Genomic DNA, 25428 nt, shown 5'->3' with positions numbered 1-25428 from the left:
CAGGTGGGCCCATGGCAGGAGCAGATTTTTTTTATTCTGTATTTTGTCTTTATATTTTTATTTTACCCTTTTTTTCCCGTCACTTGCATACTTTAAGCACCATTCTTATACTTTTGACTTCCTTGGCATCATTTCAAGTGTTGAGAGTGTCCTCCCCTACTACACTAATGAATTACACAATCTTCCTATGCTTGCACCACACTGGAATGATGTATATTATGGAAATGTGGTAAATTAAAGAGTTCATTTATTCTACAGAATTTATTAAGATAGAAAGTGATGGCTAGTAGCAAAGGTTTTAGACTATAAAACTGAGGTTATCAGATCAATCTTCATCCCGCCTTACTGTGTGTGATTTTGAGTGACTCATTTTTACCTTCTTTTGTCCAAAAGTAATATGGTCACCAATGCTGTGTAATAATGTTCTCAAACCCACTTAACATAATTCAATGCCCCAATGGGTCACAAAGACAATTGCATGTTAAGAGCCAACACTGGACAGAGCGACCGTCTAATGCAGGGTATAATTACGCACAAACCCACATTTTCACTAGACCAGTCTAGAACTGCCAGTTAACGTAATCGCCTCAACTCACTGGGAATGTGAGAGGCAAATCCAAGCAGAATGTGAGGAGAATGTGAAGACTCCACATTGACAATTCCTGGGCAATGTATATGAATCCTGGATGCTTAATCCTAGAGGCAGCAACACAAACCATTGCCTCACTGTGCAACACACATTATATAATGTATTGTAATGGATACTTAGTGGACAAAGGAGTCACAGGGCAATGCTATGGCCTAGCAGAATGAAATTATCAGCAAGCTGTAACAATAGACATAATCATGTCAGTTCAAGAAGAAGGGCACTTCCAAAGAGCACTTATCCCTGTGTAGGGGTTAGTAAAAAGTAACCAGTAATCAATATGTCACTGTAACAAATGCTTTAAATGGTCGTGCAGACATATGTCCAATTCTTTGCTATTTTTATACATAGATTAACTTCTTTTTAAACGCATATGAAATTATTTAGCTTATATTAGAAAAAACTATTTAATTGATGTCTGATGCCATATTAGAATGGTTTTGAAGCCTGATTTTGAATCTGGTACATAGGACCCTTTTCAAGTGTGATTATCCAAGATAAGTTGTAAGATTTTTTTTTTTTTTTTCTTCATATACAGGAGTATACTGGAATTTTCCACATAATAGGCATTTCAAACAACTGAATTTTGTATTGGACTGAATTTGAATTTGGACACATTTTAATATAATAAAAGAGCAGTTAACACACCCTGCTATACTGTATGTCTGTTTACCAAAATGTTTTAACTTTTGAATGCTGTTTTGTTGTAATCCATCAAGATGTTCAATGTTTAGAATCTGTTTTTTTTCTCCTGTCAAGCAAACAAAGCTGAAAAACCAAAAATTCAACAATAGATAAACAAGTTGGTCCATGTTCCTTTTTTTTTTTAATTCTGGGGCCTGCTTTCCTGTTCTTTGATACTGGTATGTTTTGAGAATTTAAGCCACCATTATAGGCTAAGCTAAGTGCTGTTAGACTCTAATTTTTTAGTGTTTATCATTCTTTTGCCTGTTTTGGTGATATGTCTACACCGTGTGCACAATTATTAGGCAAGTGAATATTTTGACCATATCATCATTTTTAATGTGTATATTCCAACTCCAAGCTGTATTAACTTGAATGCTTATTGGATTTAAGCACGTCAGGTGATGTGTATTTGTGTAATGAGGGAGGGTGTGGCCTAAGGAGATCAACACCCTATATCAAGGTGTGCAGAATTATTAGGCAGCTAGTTTTCCTCGGGCAAAATGGGCCAAAAAAGAGATTTAACTGACTCTGAAAAGTCAAAAATTGTAAAAAGTCTTTCAGAGGGATGCAGCACTTTTGGAATTGCTAAGATATTGGTGTGTGATCACAGAACCATCAAACATTTTGTTGCAAATAGTCAACAGGGTCGCAAGAAACGTGTTGAGAACAAAAGACGCAAATTAGCTGCCAAAGATTTGAGAAGAATCCAACGTGAAGCTACCAGGAACCCATTATCCTCCAGTACTTTCATATTCCAGAGCTGCAACCTACCTGGAGTGCCCAGAAGTACAAGGTGTTCAGTGCTCAAAGACATGGCCAAGGTAAGGAGGGCTGAAACCCAACCACCACTGAACAAGAAACATAAGTTGAAACGTCAAAACTGGGCCAAGAAATATCTGAAGACAGATTTTTTTCAAAGGTTTTATGGACCGATGAGATGAGAGTGACTCTTGATGGACCAGATGGATGGACCTGTGGATCAGTAATGGGCACAGAGCTCCACTCCAACGTGGAGGTGGGGTACTGGTATGAGCTGGTATTTTTAAAGATGAGCTAGTTGGACCTTTTGCATTGAAGATGAACTCAAAATCAACTCCCAAACCTACTGCCAGTTTTTCGAAGACACTTTCTTCAAACAGTGATACAGGAAAAGACCATGATTTTTATGCAGGCCAATGCTCCATCACTTGCATCGAAGTTCTCCACTGCGTGGCCAGCCAGTAAAGGCCTTAAAGATGAAGGAATAATGACATGGCCCCCCTTCCTCATCTGACCTAAACCCTATCGAGAACTTGTGGGCACTTCTTAAACGCTAGATTTAATGGGGAGAAAAACAATACACCTCTCTGAAGAGTGTCTGGGAGGCTGTAGTCACTGCTCCACAAAAAGATGATCGTCAACAGATCAAGAAACTGACAGACTCCATGAATGGAAAGGCTTATGACTGTTATTGGAAAGAAGGGTGGCTATATTGGTCATTGATTGATTGATTTTTTTTGAAATGTCAGATGTTTATTTGTAAATGTTGAGGTGTTTGTTTATTATTCTCACTATAACAGATGAAAATAAACAAGTGAGATGGGAAAATTTTAATTTTTCCTTTAGTTGCATAATAAATCTGCACACTAATAGTTGCCTAATAATTGTGCGCACATATGTATTCCCCTGATGATGTTCACACTCACATTTCCATTGTGAAACATTTAGGTTTCAGGTTTATTAACATTTTGGATTGACTGATAGCACTGTGTTTGTTCCATATTAAAATGAATCCTCAAAAATACAACTTGCCTAATAATTCTGCACTCCCTGTAGATATATGGAAGAATTAGGCAAATACACATACAGTAGTTACCTTTTTTGGAGGTCATAGGTGGGGATGAGGGGTGTGTTACGAGTGTGTAGTCAGAAAAATATAACCTGATTTGGGTTCTGGTGCAGAATACCCCAGAGATAAAAAGATGCAGAGATGTTATGACAGCGGAAGAATGTGTGAACGCTCCAGTACTGGCATCTTAGCCAATACTAACTGAATCTGACCCTTCTCATGCAAATATCAGAAAGCTATAAAGGGCTTTTAGAAGGTCAAAACACCCACCATGCTGGCAGGCAGTAGCCCACATTTCAAGTCTGGGAGACCAGGAATCGGCCCCAACCCCAAGTCGGACAGCAAGAGGGCTGTGTTGGAAATATACTTTTGGTGGAGGTGAAGGGCCATGGAGGCAGGATTACAAGCGGCTGACAGAAGAAGACGACCCAGCCCGGTTGAAAAAGTAAATCTGTCAAGGGTCCTCTGAAGGAATGTCACTGCTTTGCTGTTTACAGTTTACAGCTGTCTCAAGATGACAAGCTAAACAAATCTGGACTCGAGAGGTGAATTGGGGCTAATGACATTTTATTGTTCTTCACTGGAGTTTGTAGTTCCCTGAAGAACTATTGCTTGACAAAGTACCATTTAATTCTGGTCAGGGTATATGTACTGGTGTTACTCAAATATCCTGCCCCTTTATAAATATTCAGCTTCAGAGTAAATTGAGGCCAGGCTATTTGGCCATTTCATTAACTTTATATGCCATTAAGTGAGTAAGGACTGAAAAATGTACCAGGGTTCATGGATCTTTCCAAGACCTGAAGGTGAAAGTGTGGGAAGTGAATGTTTTTCATTCCCTCTGCCATTCACTTTTGTCTCTGGCCTGCTGGAAGCCAACATTCTGCCAGTGATAAAGTTACATTTTACCTTTGGTGTCACGCCAATTTGTTAAAGTCAGATTGGCATTGATGCCACCTTGTGACAGTTCTAAAAAGAGAAAAGAACAACATGCACATCATTTATGCAAACAGCTGTAGAATTTCAGTTGACATCTCCTTCAAGCGACATTATTTAGGAAGGTGATGCAAATTAATAAAACCTGCACATAGAGCCAGCAGCACAATTCAGAAAATTTATACTGAGAAGTGCTGCCCCAAAAATGTTTTAGACCTCAATCAAACCTACCTTTGTGCTGTTTTTTTTTTTTTTAAAAAAGATGACAAAAATCCTGTAATTGATGCCTTTGTCCTCATATCTGTGCACTTGACTATATCAATGTCACCTACGCACATATGACAATTGTAAGTACCAATGTGCTCTCCTGTCAAGTATAGACCTTTATGCTTAAAAAAAAAAAAATAAATAAATAAAAAAATTAAGGCAGAAGCAATGCAGCCATACCTTAAAATGCCTTTAATCCATTTCAGTGTTGCAGGGGATGTGGGATGGGGTAGCACTGAGCACAAGACATGAACCAGTCCTGATGGTGCCTCAGTCCAGTGTAGATTCTTTCTCACACACACAGACACCTACACTTACACATACTTTGAGTTGTCAATTAAAACATACTATATGTTTATGATGTGGGAGAAAAGCAAAAGAGTACTCTTTGGAAAATGCATACTGACAGGGGGAGAAAATTCAAACTCAATGTTAGTTTTATTGTGTATAGATAGCATCTTTCATAATGAGCACCATCCGTATCATAAAACCTGTGTTAATAAGACAAATATATTTGAACTGCAATATATCAAAAACCCAAAGTAAATCTGGGTGTGATCATGTGGTTCTCTAAAACTAAAAATATATAAAAAGTCACATTTTACTTAAACAAAAGCTATTGAGAAATACATAAAATGGAGGATTCAAAGTCTTAAGAAAAAAAATATCACGAGGGGCTCTCCTAGAAAGGTCTTCAACCCCTGTCTACCTATTGAGATACTGTTGGATTGGTACAAATATTTTGACTATGGTATTGACACCAGCTTTCGGACCTCATCACCAGTACCAAAATGGTTTTGAAGCAAATAACAGTTAATTCCAAGACAATTACAGTTGGGAGTCCTTTATTTATTTGGAGATTTTCTGCCATTCCATTCTGCAGATTGTCTCAAGGTCTGTAAGGGCGGGTGCAGACCATTCATGGACAGCTGCTTTCAGGAGCTGAAGCAGTTGTTCAAATGGGTTCAAGTCTAGACTCTTGCTAGGCCATTCAAAGACATTTCCAGCATTGTGTCTAAGCCACTCCTGGGATGTCTTTGCTTTGTGCTTGGGGCCGTTGTTATGTTGGAAGGTGAATCTTTAGTCCAGTCTGAAGTCCAGAGATCTCTGGGGCAGGATTTCATTAAGGATATCTCTTCACTTTGCTTTGTTAAGCCTTCCCTCAATCCTATCTACTCTCTCAGTTCCTGCCACTGAAAGACATATCCACAGCAGCATAGTGCTGCCGCCACCATGTTTCATTGTTGGAATGGTATTACACAGGTGATGAGTAGTGCTGGGTTTCTTTTGCATGTGATTCTTAGAACTGAGACCAGACAGTTCAATCTTGTTTTCATCATGTAAGAGGACCTTGTTTCCCTTAGTGTACAAGTCCTTTAAGTGCTATTTTACAAACTCCATGCAAGCTTTTGTTTATTTGTCTTGCCACTCTGCCATAAAGTCCTGATTAGTGGAGCGCTGCAATAATGGTTGTCCTTCTGGAAATTTCTCCCATCTCCACACTGGTTCCCTGAATGACCTTTGGGTTCTCGGTCACCTCTTTTACTAAGGTCCTTTTCCTCTGATTGCTCTCTCTTTCCCTAGATCTTGTTTCTAAACTCTGCAGGCAGTACCTTCAACCTAATGGCTTGGCTTTTCCTCTGATATGCATTTTCATCTGTGGGACCTTCAAGACAGATGTGTGCTTTTCCTAATCATGTCCCGTCAATCAGTCAAGGAAAAAGCTAATTTAAACAATTCGGCATAAGGCTGCAACATAACTAATTCTGAAAAAGAGGAGGGGTCTGAATACTTTTTTTTTTTTTTTTTTAAAAGGCTCTGTAAGCTCAATCAAGCTACGATTTTTAAATTTCTAACTGAGGAAAATGACTGACTGATCGTAGTGAAAATGGCTAGGCATTGATTAAATTTTTTTTATTGATTTGAACTTTATACTGCTATTAATGTCCAAAACAAATCCTCTTTATTGGCCTGCGGTAATTTTGATTAGCATGGGCATCAGCTTGGTTAAAGGACACAATTTTGTAATGTAGACATGAAAGTGATTTTAAGATGATTATTCATTTGTGTAAAGATTGTTAATTCCACATGGAGAGAGGCCATATTTGGCATACATGGTGTACTGAAAAAAAACACAGATGAGACACAAGAACACGAAGAGCAGCTAGTCTTGAAGGTACTCATCTTCATCATAACCTGCACCATTACATAGGTATAGTTCAATAAGACCCTTTTCAAATACAGTTCCTATTTTTGCTACGTTTGGTTTAATTAATTTTAGTTTACATCAATAGCCATTTTTTAAATTTTTGGTTGATTGGGGGTACGTTGGGTGATTGCCATATTCCCACACGGATTAAGGGGCTAGAAGGTTTATCTTTGAAAAGCAACAACATGGTGAGCAGGCACATGCTTTGGTAAGGGGCAGTGTTGTTGAATGACACTGAGGTCTAAAGACAACCATTTGGTCTGCTTATGCCAAGCTAGTAAGTCTCTTTGATTGAGGCAGCTGCCCACATGCAGGTAAGACCTACACATGGGGCTCAGTAAAGCAGCCATACTGAAGTCTTGCTTTGCTTGAAGCATCTGTCCACATGCAGATAAAGCTGTACACATGGAGCGCTGTAAAGCAGGTACAGAGAAGTATAGGTTTCATTAAGCCTGCAGAACACGAGGTGGTATTAAACCCACATATTTAGTATTCATATGTGGGATGTTCAAAAGCTTTCTGCACTTTTTTTTAAAACTATTAAGAATTAAAAAAAAAAAATTACATCACTTTTCTACATAGTCGCCTTCCTTTGCGATTCAATTTTCCCAGTGTTGTACCAACTTGTTAATGCCATCAGGAAAAAATGTTTTTGGTTGAGCGCATAGCCACTGATGCATTGCTGCTTTCACATCATCATCTTTCTTCATTCCTCGTGGCTTTAGCTGGACGTCCGGAGCGCTTGGCATCCGTCACACTAGTATGGCCATTTTCGAACATTTCAATCCACTCATAGATGACTTTATGAGAGAGAACTGTATCCCCGTACTGTGCACAAAAGTGGAGATGAATTTGTGCACCCGGCACACCTTCTGCCCGCAAAAAGCATATGACAGAACACTGTTCCTTTTTGGTGCAATTTATAAGTTTTGCAGCCATCTTTGCCACAGGGTGACAACTGTTATACTAAACTGCAAGGGCATCTGGCGTGCCAGATAGAACTAGTCACATGACAGTCTCAGACACGACCAATTACTACTCCAGCCTTCACCATTTCCAATGAAAATATAAAAGTGTGGAAACTTTTTGAACGTCCCTCATATATACATTCTAGTTAACTATAATTATGTAGTGTAGGTGAAGCAAAATAACAAACAGAGGAATTTCTACAATAATACAAAAGGGTGATGAAAGATTAAGGGTGTAAAGGACTGAGTGAGTTTGTAAGACAATTCCTCAGCTGCCCAGTCACATCATTGTATTCCCCAGTTGTACCATGTACTCCCTAACAGATGTGCCATCTTTTGTCGGTACTTCAAGGCATCTTTTCCTAACTCTAAGGTGTGAAGTTGATCCTTCCCTTTGTTGCCATCTAGTGGGCAGGGGGTTGTACAACCTGCTACCGCCTCTCTGTAGTCTGCCTTGCTCTCTATGAAACAAGGTTAGACACAACTGACAACTGCTGTGTTACCTGAGCTGAAGCACTTTGTTGCAAGGTCTTCTGAAGCACCCACTGCACATACAGGCCTTACCACTATCTAGCACCCCTTGACTTCTTGCACTTGGTACTACTGCTAGTGTGGTACTGTTTTCTCTTGTGTAGGTATTCTGCTGGTATTTATTCTGCCTTTATAATTGTGGCTTTACCCATGGCATCCTCTTTAGCCAGACACCCCTGCCCATTTTGTGTCTAAGGAAAAATTAAAGGTTAGGATAAGTTGTTTATGCTGTTGGTTCTGACACATTGCCTAGGTGTCTGGCAATACAGCCAATTATTTTAAGTCATTTTCCCAAAATGTACTTCAAAGGGAACGTGGTGGTTTGCTCATACTGCAACGCCACAATGAATGTAGCTTCCGGTTGCCAAGGCAACAGCAGTTCACAGAAGCATTGAGCTGTGCCCCAGGTGATTACAGAGCTACTTATTAGTATCCACAACATCCACACATGATGGCACACTAGTGAAGTGCCACCAGTCTCTCTAAGAATAGCCCGTTAAGCTACAAAGGTCTCCTTTCATGTATTCTTTTTCTTCAGTTAGTAACGAGGCAAGGATGTAAAATGGAGAAGAAAACCATCTCCATGAAAATCTCTTGTATTAAATAATTTTAATTGCTAAAAATAAACCATTTCAATATATATTTAGTGGTGTTTCTATTTAAAGTGACTTATAAATTAGAAGTAGTTGAACTGGAATCAGTAAACCAGTAATACAGCAATGGGGGTGGTTTGTACCAGGCTTTGACTAATGTCTGTAAACTGACACAGATAGTACTTACATCAACCCCGTAAATCTAATTTTATCTTAATGGCAGGCCCACTCTCCAGCAAAATGTTACTTGTATGTTTGATGGGGAGAAAAATACAAAGCAGGACTAAAAATAATAATAAGGCAATGTCGGGCCTGTTTCCTAAAAAAATGACTTAAATCCTCATCATTCAATACCATTTCAAACTTATTTAATAGCTACAAGTCAGAAGGATAATTCTGAGAAAAAAAAGAAGAAAATTTGATTTATAAAACATTCTTACTGTACTGCTTATTCAGGGTCACTGACAGCTGTTATCCGTTCTCTCAGAATTTTGCACAAAGAGGCATCCACGCTTAAATGGAGTGGGTAGCAATATACACATATCCACACTCATTTATATTGAGCAGCTATTGTCGCTAACCTGCATGTCTTTGGGATATGGATGGAAACCTGTACAGACACAAGGAGAATATACAAACTTCATACAGACAGTGACGAGGCCTAAAGTGAAAATCTGGAACTCTGTAATTGTGAAACAGCAGCACTAATCACAGTAAAACTATGCCACCTATTGAAAAAAATAACCAACATTAGAATTTCGAGTACAAGAATGACTACTACTGCCTAAAGCTTGAAAAAGCATTATAGTGTAGAAAGGCAAAGAAAAAGGAAACCATGACAGTCAATATTTAAGATACTGAAGACAGGCCTCAACAAACATCACCTATCTAGCCATTAGGTATTACAGTGTTTTAAAGAAACACTCCCTCCCCCTAAAAAAAATAAATAAATATATATATATATATATATATATATATATATATATATATATATATATATATATATATATATATATATACACACACACACACACACACACACACACACACACACACACGGGGTGGCAGACCTGCCATAAAGAGAAATTCTAGAGAAAACTCAGTTAAAAATTGCTCTTTTTTTTTTCTCCATGTTTCTGTAGAAAAGAACATCAAATAAATTCCATACCACCTAAATGCAAAATAAATTATATTTCAGAGGCAATTAAACCAAAATAAGTCTCTAGTACCTTTTTGAATTTAACTTGCCAGTCTGTCAGGTAGCTTACAGTGCTGAGTGCCCTAATATATAATCACAAAATTCTATGAAATAGAAATATAATGATTATCCCTACCCATTTTTCAAGTCTGCAGTATCTTCACTAATTTCTGCAAAGTAAATGGCATAACCTACCCAAGTAATGCAAGGTGTCAGTTTTTAGGCAAGATAGCTGCTGTGGAGATCTTTTTCTGTGCCAGAAACAAAGATCTGTGACACATTTGTGTTTTATATATTACCAGCTGTGTAAGCGTGTTCTGTAAAAATCCCTGGGTCCACTCTGGGCATCTCTCTCCTAGGAGGATTCATTTTGCTGATGTGCTCGCCTCACTTGTGTATTAGCGGCAGGAGGAAAAGTAAGAGAGGTACCGTTTTGCCGATGTTAGTGGTTAAGCGACATTTTCTTCTGAGGTTTCATTTTTCTGACGTGCTGGCCTCGCTTGTGCTATTAGTGGCCAAGCGAGTTTCCTGTGAGACAGAGCCCTTACCCCGACTCCATCTATCGCTTTCAAGCCCGACAGACAAACACACTTCCACACATAGACGTGTTTATATATATATATATATATATATATATATATATATATATATATATATATAATATATGCTTTATAATACAATGGCATTGTTTGCTTCTTGCCTTCTTTTCAACTTAACTTTTAGGAACGCATTCAGTTTCAAGTTGTACTTGTTCAGGTAGTATTTTGTTAAAAGTTCAGGTTTTAAGGCCATTATTTAAGCTTAAGCTATGCCATTAAATGTTTTCAATTTATTTGTGTTAATTCTTCATTAATTTTATGATTCAGTGTATATTTTATGATTACAAGTTTTAATGTTAGATTTCATTGATCATAATTAATTGCATACAATGATTCAATTAATTAGTTGAGGTTTTTTTTTTTTTGGTGGAGTATTCTTTTAAGTAGCCAAGGCAGAAACCAGCGCTGAGGTAATTGAGAAGTACACTCACACACAAACACATACTGTTATTCACTCATACTGAGCCAGTTTAGAGCCCCAAATTTACATAGGATGAACATCCTTAGTATTTATGAGGAAGCCAGAGAACCCAGGAAAATATTGACAAACAAGGTGAAAGAGTGATTTCTGAATAGACTAAGAACTGGCCTTAGGCCCTCTGGCTTCAAGTCATTAGTCTTATTACTGCCATGCTGTCTATCATAATAAATAAGACATTTACATTATTAATATTTTAGAGTAAGGTTTCTCTGGTGGTATATTACATTTTTTTGCATTTACTCTAATATGAGCATTATAAGTTAAATGACTTCCTGAGTATATTTATCAATGATAGGTACTAAAGCTTTTCAGTGTAACGCATTGGTCCCTGAGATGACACATTGATTACAAAAGAATAACAGGAATTCGAATTAAATTAAGAGGTGTTGAATATTAGTATTTTTCAGAAAACTACACATGGGTTACGCAATCCTATTGTGATTTGGAGATTTTTTTGTGCACTGGAGTGATTTTAATATCCCAAATCTCTGAGCAGAGTAATATATTGGTTTACTTTTCCTATCCACAAAAAATATTCATCTTTCATTCGATTCTTTTCCTATATATCTCAACAATCAGTGCTTGGATTGGACCACATTATGTTCACCTCTTTCTACCTAGAGTATCATCACATTTTCTTTGGTATACAATATACCTACTACACTTAAACCTTCATGGAGGACCCAAAACTCGCTCTTGAAAGGTGTTGTATTGTGGCACTAGGAGTTTCACTAAGACCATCAAACAACCAAACCCTTCATCCATCCATTATCCAAGCCGCTATATCCTAACTACAGGGTCACGGGGGCTCAGCTGGAGCCAATCCCAGCCAACACAGGGCACAAGGCAGGAAACAAATCCTGGGCAGGACACCAGCCCACCACAGGGCATGCACACACTAGGGACAATTTAGGAGCGCCAATGCACCTAACCTGCATGTCTTTGGACTGTGGGAAGAAATTGGAGTATCCTCTTCAATCAAATGGTATTGATTCATGAGGGACCTACCTAGAGCATCAGCACATTTTTTCTGACATACCTGTGCTCTTTGATTGCATGGTAGTGTATCACCATAAACGGAGTAATTTGACAGACAGACATTCGGTTCCACTTCAAACACTGTCAATTATATTTAATAATAAAATAACAAAGCAATGGAGTTGGAGATATTGTTGTAACCTCCAAGATGTTTTATTCTTCATTGGGCTACCATCTTTATATTTGCCTGTTCACATGATCTGCTGTAATTTAAGGACTGTTTCTCCTCAAACCCAAAAATGAAACCTCAAAGAGAAACAATTTAATTATCTCTGCGTCATTGAGTATGGGTTAGAGGAACTCTGTTTGTGTGATAGACTGGTGCTCCTTTCAGATTGCATTGATACCATGCCAACATTGCTACTGATTTGGATTCTGTGACTTTCTGCAATGCTAAATTGAACAAGCAAGTCCAAAAGATGGATAGTACCTGCCTGTAAATGAACAATTGTGGCATGATACCACTATCGTACTACTACTGTTGGGTTAGGCTGTCTCTCCCCTTACCCACATAAGATTATGAGGTGATTAAATTTGTAAACCTAAAGGCTTCCGTGCACAATGAACAGTAGACTGTTATCTTAAAGAAGCTAATTTGAGGACGTTAAGATTCTTAGAAACAACTAGTAAATCAGCAGAGCTAGTTATCGACCAGGTTCTCTGTTTTTTCACTTGCATTCCAAGGACATTTATGTTCAGTTAACAGGAAACCATAAACTGGCCCAATGTGGATGAGTCTGTGTGTGTGTGTGTGTGTGAAAAATTGCGTTTTGTGATTGACTGACCAACCATTCCTCCTTGCACCCAGGGATGCTGGGATGGGCACTCGCTTCCCATAACCTTGATCTGGAAAACATGATTAAATTAGCATTTTTTGACCATGCAGGTGCCTGGTAAAAGATTAATGAAGCAATAACAATGCCTTTTCAGTTATTCAGTTGGTGACACTGTGCTTAGTGCTGCTACTTCACAGCCGAGTCCCGTGTTTTCATATTCTCCTGATTTTGGTGTGGGATTTTTCACCCACATTTGAAGATGTGTGATTTAATTGATGACTCTAACCTAGTTCATTCTGAACGAATGTGGGTGTTTATGCTATTGTGGCTTGTTCATTTTGAGCATCATTTGAAGGAAGCACACATTTTAGAAGGAACATCAAACTCTGATCCTCAACAAGCACAGGAACCGTTCACAAACCAAACCAGTGGGGTATCCTCTGGGTATTTTCGTTTTAATGCTCAACCCAAAGCTATGTGGATTAATTGCGGACACAAAATTGGAGTCATATAGGTGCATATACAGTAGTATGTTGTTATACCTTATGATGTTTGGTGTCCCATTTAAACCTGTTAAGGTAGGCACTAGCTTTTTGTGACTATGAACTGGTGGGCTTCAAAATGGAGGGACGAATGAAGTATGGAAAGGGATGCTAATATCAGAATCAACTTGAAACATGATGCTGCAGCACTTGGCTCCATGCTTTATTATGCTACATTGTCTCTGTTTTTGTAATTTTCACATTTCTATGCTTTCGTTTGTTGCCCTGGTGTTTTTGTTTTTTTTTAATAGTGAATCAATGAACCAGAGGAGCTTGCAGCAATTTTCATTTCCTTGTAAAATTAGTAAAAAAATAAAGTGTGCTTTGTCTTTCAGATCCTTTGGATGAAATTAGATTCTGGGTTGGATTCACTTAACCCAATAAACAGAAGGTCACAGTAAGCATTTTGTTACAGAATCTTCAGTCGCTGCCTACACACCAAGCTTAAAAAGTGAATGCTTTACGACGACTCCAGCTGGCTTATACGTGGTAAAAAACAAATTGAAGACTGCAGAGACTTCTTCATTGGCATCATGAGGTGTGAACAGAAGATAAATATTCGATGGAGAATACACATGACAGCCTGCTTGGAGGGACGGGAGGTGCCTGTGATCACAAGGACAGCTGACAGGATTTTCATCTTGAGCTCCGCAACTGTGCAAGCAGTAAAATGTTTAGATCGACATTTGAATGGTGAAAGCTCTGTTTGAAGATGCAAGACTGCTACTCCTTCTGTATTTTGATAGGAATCGGAGGAAACATTTTTTTGAGAGACACTTTTGAAAGCAGTTGTTTTTGAATTTAATTAATGAGAAAAGCAGTTTGTATCTTCCTTCCATTTTTTGAGATTTAGATTGATGTGCAGAACTGAGAGGAAGATGAAAGGGTCAAGCAGGCCTGTCACTTTATAAGAAACTCATTAAATATGTGGAAATAACAAGCAAGTAACTCAGTTAGCCATAGCTGATGAGGAGTTTAATATCTGAACACCAAAGTGCATGAATCAGGCTTCATCTGGAATAATAATGTGGGGAAAATAAACGTCGGTGACTAAATAGCAAGGAAGCAATTAATCTGCTGAAATATAATATGCATAAAGTCTGTCCTCCTGGCTCACACTATCGTCTTGAGATTAGACCCTGCTGTCAGGGAAAGTACTACAACAACACACATAAGCAACAGCAGCTTTGTCTGTCTGTCTTTTGATCTGAAGCACCTTCTGCCTGTTATGTCTGTTGCTGTCTCTCTGATGCTTTTTGAATGGCTGGATCTCCTTATTTAACTGCCATGTATTGTGGCCAGCTCCTTCAGTCTGCCTGTGCGACTTCATCAGTCTTTCCTGTCCATCAATCCCTTTGTCTGTCTGCAATGCTACGCAGCCAGCTACATTTAAGAATATAAGAAGTTTCACAAATAACTGCATACAGTTTACCAAGATCATCTGGTAAGCTAATCGGCAAGTTGCCTTTTAAATTTTAGGATGCTTGCCAACTCTAAATTTGCTTTTCTGTGCTTTTTTGTGTCGTGAGTATGCAATGCTTTCTTGTATAAGCAATGTGTGCTGCTTTGTTTTGTAAAATAGGGATGACAGGACGATGAGGGCTAGTCCTGTGCTGGAATCTGTCTACATGAATCTTGCACTGCTTGCGTTGGTTTTTCTTCTAGGTACTTTGGGTTTACTGTAACAATACAAAGAGGCGTGTGTTAGTTTAAATACAGTCTTGAGTTATAATTTTGCATGTGACTGTGTTCTACAATGAACTACTGCCATCCATAATTAGTTAATGCTTTATGCACAATGCTGCTTGAGTTAATCCAAAATGAATTAAGCAAATTTCATAATGGATGGTTGGTGGCAGGGTGGTGCACAAGTTAGTGCTGATAGATTTACAACTGTGCCCAAATGCTGTCTCTCTTATGTGTTTTTCCAAGGATACTCCCCATTTTCCTCCTACATACTGTCATGTATATGTGCTGCGGGAGTGTGTTGGAGGCTCAATGCAGGAGCTGAAACTGTGAACAAGTTTGGGTGAAGCACAGATTCTTCCTCCTCCAGCCTAAGAACAAATCAAAGATGGATGTGTGAGGTTAAATGCAAACTCGATTTATAGTGGTTTTGCATGTGTGTGCTTTCTATAATAAACTACCCCCCTCCTCAATTACTTAGTGCTTTTATGTATGTCTATGAACAGAGGAGGAGCTCACAAAAGAGCACTCATCTCACTTCTGGACCATCCAGAAAGTTCCACCTCTCAGTCCCTTCCCTATATACAAAAGGAGACACCCTGAAGTCCATGTGCATTATCTGATCCCCATCTACTGGAGCCACACAAGCTTGCAGAAGCCCTCAATCTGAAGACCACGGAATGACATTTTTGTTCTGTTTTTGTTTGTTTGTTTTGTTTTATTTTGCCTAACAATGTTGCTGTTAAACATGGATTTCCAGGAGATCTCAACACTTCATTTGGTCTTGTTTTGGTTCTCTCTGTAATACCAATTGACCATTCTGAATTGGCCTACTGAGTGCATGAGTCCTGCAGTGTATTGGTGGGACACTCAGGGTTGGTTTATTCCTTACATTCAATACTTCCAGGTTAGGCTTTAGCTGTCTGCAACATTGAACTGGATAAACAGATTTCATAATGCTCTATTATTTGAATGAGTGGATATTATAACGATGTGCATGTGAAAGGCACAATATAAAACACCTATTGGTTAAATACTTGTACCCTGCTGTCATTTTTGAACAGTAACATCTTTCTGCTCTTTTATCTAATGTGTCTTCCTGTCTGTCACTATATCTATCTTTGTTCCATTTTGTCTTCTATTTTGCCCATAACCAGTGCTTTATAGATGGCTAAATTAAGTCTTATCTGTCAGTCTACACGTGTACAATGCTATTAAATGGCTGGATCGGTTTCTACTGCTTACTGGATAGTTATGTCTGGGCACTTTGTCAATGGACGGACAGAGCTGACATTGTTTACCTGTTACTTTGCCCGACAGTATGGTCTGCATCTCAAAATGGCAGCAGGAGTTGAGAGGATTGATAAACTGAATTGGAAAATCTGGTTAGTGTTTGCTGAACTGACTAATCTTTTTGTTTTTTTTAATTTCCTTTTCCCCCTTTATCTTACCTACTACAGTGTTTCTGTCATCATATCTGTCATGCCTGCCTACTGTGCTTTCTCGGTTTTGAAGTGCTTATCTTGTTTAATAAGAAAACCACCCTATGGTGCCATGCTTTGTGTGTTACAGCAAATCAAGAATAAATCATTAGATCAATGAACAGATGGATAGATGTCAGGGCAGTGATGTGTGAATTCTGATCCATCTGTCCATCTTAGTCTGCTTAAATGGTAAGTGTCCCCCAAGATGGAATGGCTCCCCATTTACAGAAGGTTCTTTCATTTAGCATTTACATTTATTTGCATTTACAATGTGACTTGCATTGTGCTTATTATAGAGAGACTGTAAACTGAAATAAGTGGGCACAATAATGGATGGATCCATAAAAATTTAGAAGTAACAGTAATGTTACAGAAATTAGGGTATAGAGTGATTTTAGATGCATCTGAGATTTACACTGAAGAAAACACATCTTCCCTCCTGTGTGGAGTTTGTGTGTTCTCCCTGTGTATGCATGGGTTTCCACTGGGTGCTCTGGCTTCCTCCCATAGTCCAAAGACATTCAGGTTAGGCAAATTGGTGATACTAAATTTCCTTGCGTGCATGTGTCTGTATGTTTGCTCTTGCAATTGACTGGTGCCAGGGATTGTTCCTGCCTAGCACCCTATGCTTGCCGGGATGGATTCCAGCTTCCACACAACCCTACTAAGACTATAGTAGGTTGTGAAAATGAAGGAATCTTTTTTGTATATGCTTACACACATACTTGATCATCCATCCATTATCCAACCCGCTATATACGAACTACAGGGTCATGGGGGTCTGCTGGAGCCAATCCCAGCCAACACAGGGCGCAAGGCAGGAAACAAACCCAGGCAGGGTGCCAGCCCAACGTAGGGTGCACGCACACATACCCACACACCAAGCACACCCTAGGGACAATTTAGAATCACCAATGCACCTAACCTGCATGTCTTTGCACTGTGGGAGGAAACCCATGCAGACACGGGGAGAACCTGGGAAGTGAACCTACCCACTGCGCCACCGTGCCGCCCATACTTGATCAACTGCCCTTAACTCATTTCATGTTTTTGGAAACCAATGCCTATTTTGGCAACATGATGCCTAGATATTAGAAGCTGACATAGGGTTGGGAACCACATTCTAGTGCATGCGAAATGTAGGCCCAGTATGCATCACCAAATATTTGATGACAACAGGTTATTCAGCTGTTGATGTTACTCCACATCTGACTGTAAACATACAGTATTTAAAATTTACTGAAGTAGTCCACAGAATGATTTGTTGTAGCCGCACATGCATTTACATACTACGTTCTTTTTAATACATTGTACTTGGAAATATTAAGATTAAAGTGTGTCTGATGTGGGCTCAAAAATGGACAAATTTACTGTATTTTAAACCTTTGCCTTTTTAAATATTTTCAGTCCTTTAAAATATAATTCAATCACCTGGCACATTGCACTTCTTCCCTCATAAAAGGCCACTTTAGTAATTAAAATGACCCTCATTAGACTTTTAATTCCCAAGGGCTGATTAGGGTCAAAGTGAACTCAGGCAGAGTGAGAGAAGAGCCTGAGAGTTCCTAGAAGTGACTGAAAATGCAAATAGCAACTGCAAGAAAGTGTCTGAAACATCCAGGAGAGGGTGCTAACTGTGTGAATGCACTTTGGTTTTTTTTTTTGTTTGTTTTCTTCTGTCTGAAAGAGTCATGGAAATAACAGACTATCCACACACCATGTTTCGCTTCCTTTTGTCACAGGGGGAGACAGGGATGAGGATGTTCGGGTAATTTTGAATACATGTGATTGAAGAAGAAGGAAAACAGCTGGCTTTCTGCTCTCTTCCTCTGTCACCGACCAGCACACCTCAAGTGTGAGACTTTTAAGTGTCTTACTTGCAGTAACATTGTTCAGATGTTTTGTTGTAGGTTAATCTTGTCATTTTTTTTTTTTTGCCACTGTAACTGCCACAGTGTGCTTTTTTTCCTTCCTGCCATCACAGTTTCTCCTCTAAATCATTACACTCTCCTCTGCTTTTTGATATTTTTGACTCATTATTGCTCCGGTTAATTACTGAGTATAAGCTATTTTTAAGCAATGTTAAACTAGAAGTTTCCACCTGTTGTCTGTATGTTTTACATCTTGAGCAGCCATCATAATGTACAGATTTATTCTTAGATTAAGAAGTACCTGACACTTTACCAGTAGCTGAAGTATATTCACTCAACGATTACCTCTGTTTGTGCCTTCTGTTCTATTACATCTAAAACCTTCTTGCTGCCTTCTGTTTAACTCCATAAAATGGACTCCACAATTAGCTTCATAAAAATGACTGCTATGGCACCAAGTAATTAGACTTAGGTCTGACTTGGTGTTTCATCCATGTTCCTTTTGTGCACCCACAGGTTTTCCAAGCATATGTATGTGTGTTCATCCTGTGATGGACTGGCACCCTGTCCAGCATTTATTCCTGCCTTGTGCCCTATGCTGGCTGGGATAGACTTCAGTGACCCCTCACAACTCTGTTCAGGACTACACAGGTTAGAAAATGACTGATTGTGGAATTGCCCTTCAACCCACTTCAACTCTACCTTGATATCTTAAATTTTCAACCTACTTAATGCAATTCAGCATCATAGGAGGCCAAAGCACAAGGCATAAAACACAGAGCAATCATTCCATCGAATAGCTCACTCACACCAACCTCCTTTTCATCTGCAGGACATTTTTGGAACTGGCAATAAACTTGCCACACACATTCTAAGGAATGTGGCATGAAAACTGGAGTACCCAAATTAAAGCAAAAACAAGGCATGGTGAAGAAAGCTGAAAACTTTAGAAGCAAAAATATAAGGCACAGGATTCAACCCTGAACTGAAGCAATTTTAAAATTTATTGTCATGGGTACGTAGTATTATGAAGTTATTACTTGCACGTCTTCTCAGAACAATCAACATTAATACAATACCAAAGAAAAGATACAAATGCACCCAGTTCGTGAAGTGAGCTGGTACTGCATACCGACATTTCCCCTTTCATGCCACCTTGTCTTTTGAGTACCAATAGTTGTATCCATACTTAGCCCCTTTATACCAACCCATATTTAAAAAACATTCTGCCCTTTCACTGAGCCTTCTGTATTTCCAAGGGTGACTCCACAACACCAGCTCTCCACTACAGTTTCTGTATATCGGTGTGTATGCATACCTCCGAGGAGGGGACACCCCCAACCCCTTGTTCTATGGTACAGTCTGTGTATATGGGTGTGCTTCTGTGCCACCAAGGGGGACCATTAAACCCACCACCCTCCCCTAGATCTCTCTTCATGCATCAACGAGTACCACCACTTTGTTTCTACAACCCAAAAACTTAAAAAGTCCAATGTCTTAGTCATTACGTCAAATTTCCTACCACAGACATAATCTGTACTTTAGGTTGGCTGCAGCTTTTCCTCAAATGTATTCTATGTGGTTAAGAATTATTCATTTCAGGACCATGAATTTTACTGATACAACTTAGAAATTTATTTACCAGGATGGATTAATTTGTTATCAGACTGACAAGTTTAATACACTTAACTGTAAAATTACATTTTTCTAGGACTAAATCAGAATCATTATTTGACATACTGTACTTAAACACATTCCTTTTAAATATAACAAATAGTATGAATAAGTCATGAAAACCAGACATCAATTCTAAAAACTACACGTTAAAACACATGGGAGCTAGTCATTACTGACAAAACCTGCAACTCAACAGTGTCAGAAACCTAAAATTCTCTTTCTGTTTCATCTATTCCAATTTAGATACACTCTGATGGCATCACTAACAAAGCAGAGAATTGTCAATTGATTTTACTGTTAAAAAAAAAAAAAATACTGACATGTTGTTGTGCAGAGCTAGAGTCAATCCTGGCACAAGACTTAACACTGGGCAGGATATCGGGCGAATGCAGAGTCAATTCACACCCATTGAACCGATTTTGCATCACCAGCAAAGAAGAAACCTTTGCATTATGACCAGAAATAAGAGTTCTTAAAGGAATACTCCACCAACAATTATATTTTTGCTTTGTGTAAATTATCTCATGTGCTTAGTAGTGACAACCAAAAAAAAATAATAATCCCATGTTTTAATGGCATTTTGTTGCGCAAGGTCCTTTGGTGACCCTATTTTCCCCTTTTATACTCTTTAGGGTGTAGACCTTAATAAAATGTCTGTAACCCCATACACTTAGCACTCTGTGATCAAGTACTTTAGCACGTCTCCTCACTTCCTTTCTACAGAATAAAAAAAATAGGCAGGAGTTACATGTATTATTATTACATGTATAATTATGTATTAATGATACAAATGCCCAAATATATTAAGAAAGAAGAATACTAAGTCAATACTGGCAGACCGTACCCTTATAGCCTAAGCAGCAGTGAATCTTGCGTCCATAGACAGCTCTCAGCTTATCTTCAGCCTAGCTTGCTTTGCTACCACATAGCCTCTGAATAGAGTATTGAAACATGACACATGCCTGTCTCCTTATGGCTACCGAGAGAGAGTTGTTTTCATCATGGTCTTCTCTTCATGACCACCAGGTGGGAGAGGTAAAGGCAAACCAATGGAGTGTTGTAGTACAGAATGGCCTCCAATTCAAAACCAATCATAAACGGCCATACTTTAGACCAACAGAACTAGTTTATATGTCGCTTCCTGGCCATTTGCCAATGAAAGTACTTGGATACAACTCGTCTCTCAGTTGCTTTGTTTAGACGGTTTATGGTCTTCCTGCCGTGGATGGCTTATAGGCTCTAAGTCCAAACATAGTCACACTTGCCAAGCTGGCCTGATGCTCATTCCCCTTACCATAAATTCCTCATCCTTAGTCAAAACACTACTGAGTTTGGTTAGGTAAACATCAAAGCACTGTTGTTTACATTAGTGAAGTAACAAACATGCCTCCTGAAACACCAAAAATTACTTTTTCATTCCCTAGTTCGCAAATAAAGACTGTACGTGACATGGGCTGGATGGGCATCCCAACCAGAATAGGGGATGGTTCCTTACCCGAACAGGAGACTCCTAACAAGTATATAGGCATCCCGGCAGGGGAGCAAGAAGGGATCAGACTCCGAAGGAAGCATGGAAAAGCATGGAAAAGCATGGACTGACGGCTCGATAAAAATAAATGTCGCTGGGGGGTTATTACTCCCCCAGCACGCTAGATGGATCACACAGAAGTCCTTTATAACAGGGAGTTTGTCTCCCTACATCGCCCTCTTGCGGCACCCAGTAACCCAGCAGGGCTGCTCTGCCAGACTACATCTCCTGGCATGCCCTGCTTGTTTCCTACTGGGCACAGATATCTAGGGCTGCTGCCATCTAGCATGCTGGGAGAGTAAAATCCCCTCTGCGACATTTCTTTTTATTGGGTTGTCCGTCCATGCTTTTCCATGCTTCCTTGCAGGTCCTACCCGGCCAGGATGCCTATATGCCTGTTAGGAGTCTCTCGTCTGGTTAAGGAAACATCCCCTCTTCTGGCCCGGGATTCCCGTCCAGCCCATGTGGCAAACAAGACAAACAAAATATTTATATGCTAGAAATCACACCACCACACATGAAGAACAGAAATGAAAGCACTTCTGATAAACTGGACAACAGCAAACAATATCTAAAATTTCTATGAAAGAAACTGTTCTCCATTTGCCACATAATCCATATGTTGAGTGATCCTTTTGAATGCTCACAAAATGCAAAACACATGCATTTTTTTTTCTCTTAAAAATATTGCTAAACACCTCTGGAAAATGAAAGTAGTCCATAAACGGGACACCTGTTCACACAGGATTGTGGTTTTAAATTAGAGATGGGACTTTTGACCAGTGAATGAAAGGGATAAGTGGATCTTTGATTCAAAAGAGCATAGGTGGACTGATTGAGAAGTTGATATTGCAGAAAGAAAAGATGAACAGCAACATCTGCTGATTGTGAAGCAAATTGCAGAAGCTGATTATGTGACAGGAAAAAGAAGGATAGCTCCAGCATTTGCTGGGCATCAAGCACATGCAACATGGAAACCTCCTGGTATTTGTGACCTGCTGGGGCTGGAACCTTGATCCTTAGAGGACCAGAGGTTTGCTTGTTTTCTTGTTTGATGATATTTTACCAACAACTGCACGTGATGTGCTCATTTTGAGCATACAACTGGATGACTAGGCAATAATTGTTTTCCGTTCCCCATTAAAACATGAAATTAAACTTTTCTTGGCCATCACGATAAAAATCAAATAGGGTACATACAAAAACTTACAAAAAAATATATTATGTGGTGTATTCTTATAAATGTGCACACTGGAGCACAGGATAAATGGGTCAGCTGTACATAGAAGACATCCCAGCTGAAAATCCAAGCAGTGCAATCCATCAGTGCTTTCTGCTTCAATTTAGTGCAATCAAAATTGATGGGATAAAATGTAATTCTTATTTCAAAACATAACACAATTTTATGCCTTTTTTCTTGTTTTAAAGATGATTAAATTGATCAGTTTGTTTATCCATACTGTCATTCTGACAAATGATTTGCCCTTTCCTCTCAGTGTTGATTTATATGTTTATCGATGCCTTATTTTATGCATCCAGAACTAATATTCTGTTAATTACTTTGAAAAGCATTTCCTTCAGTGAACATTATGAATCTGTGCAGAAGGAAATCAAGATTAATTGAGTGAGCAAGCAGTAGCTACCAGCTAAACCATTACATAATTATGTAAATGCTAAAGGAGACAACACTCGTCCATTAAGAACAGCTGACATCACAATCGTAGTGAAAGCAAAAGGCTGCTCTCATTGTGAGTGTGTCTGTGTAGGTTCAAAGGTTTTATTTAGACATGCGTACACAAGAAAACATGACATTTTCAAGCTCCGTTGCATAGATAACAGACAAACACACACAAATAATTAACAAATAGATGTGCTCGGGTTTCCTACCACAGTCCTAAGACATGCAGGTTAGGTGCATTGGCGATCCTAAAAATTGTCCCTAGTGAGTGTTTGGTGTGTGTGTGTGTGTGTGTGTGTGTGTGCGCGTGCCCTGTGGTGGGATGGCAACCTGCCCAGGGTTTGTTCCTGCCTTGTGTCCTGTGCTGGCTGGGATTGACTCCAGCAGACCCCCGTGACCCTGTGTTAGGATATAGTGGGTTGGATAATGGATGGATGTAAGACAGGTTCATACACAGAAATTCAAAAATTTTTAAATCATGTGAAAAGTTACTTTTGTTAACTACTTCTGCAGTTCAAGCATGCATTTTTACCTAAAATGGTTATATGATGCATATAAAAATCTCTACACTTTTGGAAATGTTTACTACAGTATGTCTGATATTCCCTATTAGAAAAACATACGGCATTAAGACAAAATACATTTTTAAAGTAATTTGTGTGGGCCTTTAAAGCAACTCTTCTCCATGATTTACTGTATCTTTTGGTGTAATGGGTGTCTATCATCAGTTGAGAGAATTTCCCTTTTTTAACAAATCCTTATCAAATCAGCTATGTCAGCTCCAATAACTTTAGCTGCATGTTTACTAATCTTCTGAAACTTTTTTTAAAAATGATGATTTATCACAAACCTAAACCTTTTAAAGTAATGACACACTGAGATAAAAGGACAACATGAATTCCTTGTTCACTTTAAACAGTCTGAGTGTACAGAGGAGAAATATTTGATATGTTATTTGTATTAATATTCCAATCAAGAATATTATCTAGGATAGTCGGTCACATGTTACTTATGTACAGAGTTAGGAGCTGATAGTCTATGGCTTGCAGCATTGAGTACATCAGACAAACATTCACTCCCTACTTGCAGCATAAAAATTATTTTAATAATCTGAACAAACACCACTACAAGTTGCTTTATAGGTACTGCTTATTAAGGCAATGCAGTATTCAGCAGTGAATATTGAACTGGGGAGTTTGCATGTTCTCCCCATGTCTGCGTGGGTTTCCTCCCACAGTCCAAAGACATGCAGGTTAGGTGGATTGGCGATTCTAAATTGTCCCTAGTGTGTTGTTGGTGTTTGGGTGTGTGTCCTGCGGTGGGCTGGCACCCTGCCCGGGGTTTATTTCCTGCCTTGCGCCCCGTGTTGGCTGGGATTGGCTCCAGCAGACTCCCGTGACCCTGTAGTTAGGATATAGCTGGATGGATATTGAACTGGGTAGCCATAAAATTTAGAATTGAGCCACCAGAAGGCCTCATGATTTCAAAAAACCTTTGCAAGTTTCTGTACATTATGAACACTAACCCAAAATAGTTTACTTGCGCAGTACTAGAGCATCTAACTACACAGGTACAGGAAAAGTAAATACCCTGCATGGACTTACATAAGGCAGTGGTGAAGTGCAAACTGAGACTCGTATGCCTTTCATTTGTCATATTTATTGTCCTAAGATGTAAGGAGAATTTCATATTGGAAATCTGCTACTGATAAAATCAATATGTTATTTAAAAGTCAAGGTAAAATACTGATTTATTTCTTTTAAAATGAATATTTCAATACTATATTTCTATATTCCTAAGTGACTTTAAAAATATTTGAGTAGCTGTGTGCTTGGAGATGGAAACTGTATCACATAAAAATTGATCAAGAGTATTAACCAAAAAGCATTTTATAATGCAGTTTATAACAAGTCTGCAAATACTACCCAAGAAGGAAAGGAAGTTATTTATAAATAAAGTTAGTGAAAGACCACATCATCTGTAAAAAGATTTTAGAAGGCAGAAACACAAAGACTCTATTAGAATCTCAATCATCAGATCTGCCTCTGTTTGTACTTTATCAGATATATTTGTGTCTGTATTTTTTTCAGTGCGGAAATTACCTTGACCTACAGTATTTTATTTTTTCTTGTTTTTAACATATTTTTTTTTTATTTGTTGTGGCACTCTAATTAAACACATATAATATGGAAACTACCAGAGGGA

General features: G+C 38.7%; 1 protein-coding gene and 1 long non-coding RNA gene across 37 annotated transcripts in view; one reads left to right on the top strand and one right to left on the bottom strand.

Moving 5' to 3' along the window:
• LOC120542161 overlaps nt 1-14356 on the top strand; it is an 80418-nt gene extending 66062 nt beyond the window's left edge. Inside the window, exon 3 of the long non-coding RNA XR_005636164.1 lies at nt 13635-14356. This is a non-coding gene — a long non-coding RNA (uncharacterized LOC120542161). The remainder of the gene's footprint in view (nt 1-13634) is intronic.
• Nucleotides 1-25428, bottom strand: part of LOC120542147 (protocadherin alpha-C2-like) — a 503189-nt gene that overhangs the window by 44874 nt on the left and 432887 nt on the right. The window lies entirely within an intron of this gene.

The sequence above is a fragment of the Polypterus senegalus genome, chromosome 13, assembly GCF_016835505.1.
Source record: "Polypterus senegalus isolate Bchr_013 chromosome 13, ASM1683550v1, whole genome shotgun sequence".
NCBI lineage: Eukaryota > Metazoa > Chordata > Cladistia > Polypteriformes > Polypteridae > Polypterus > Polypterus senegalus.
Note: the sequence above shows the minus strand (reverse complement) of the source record. Positions and strands in the feature narration are given on the sequence as shown.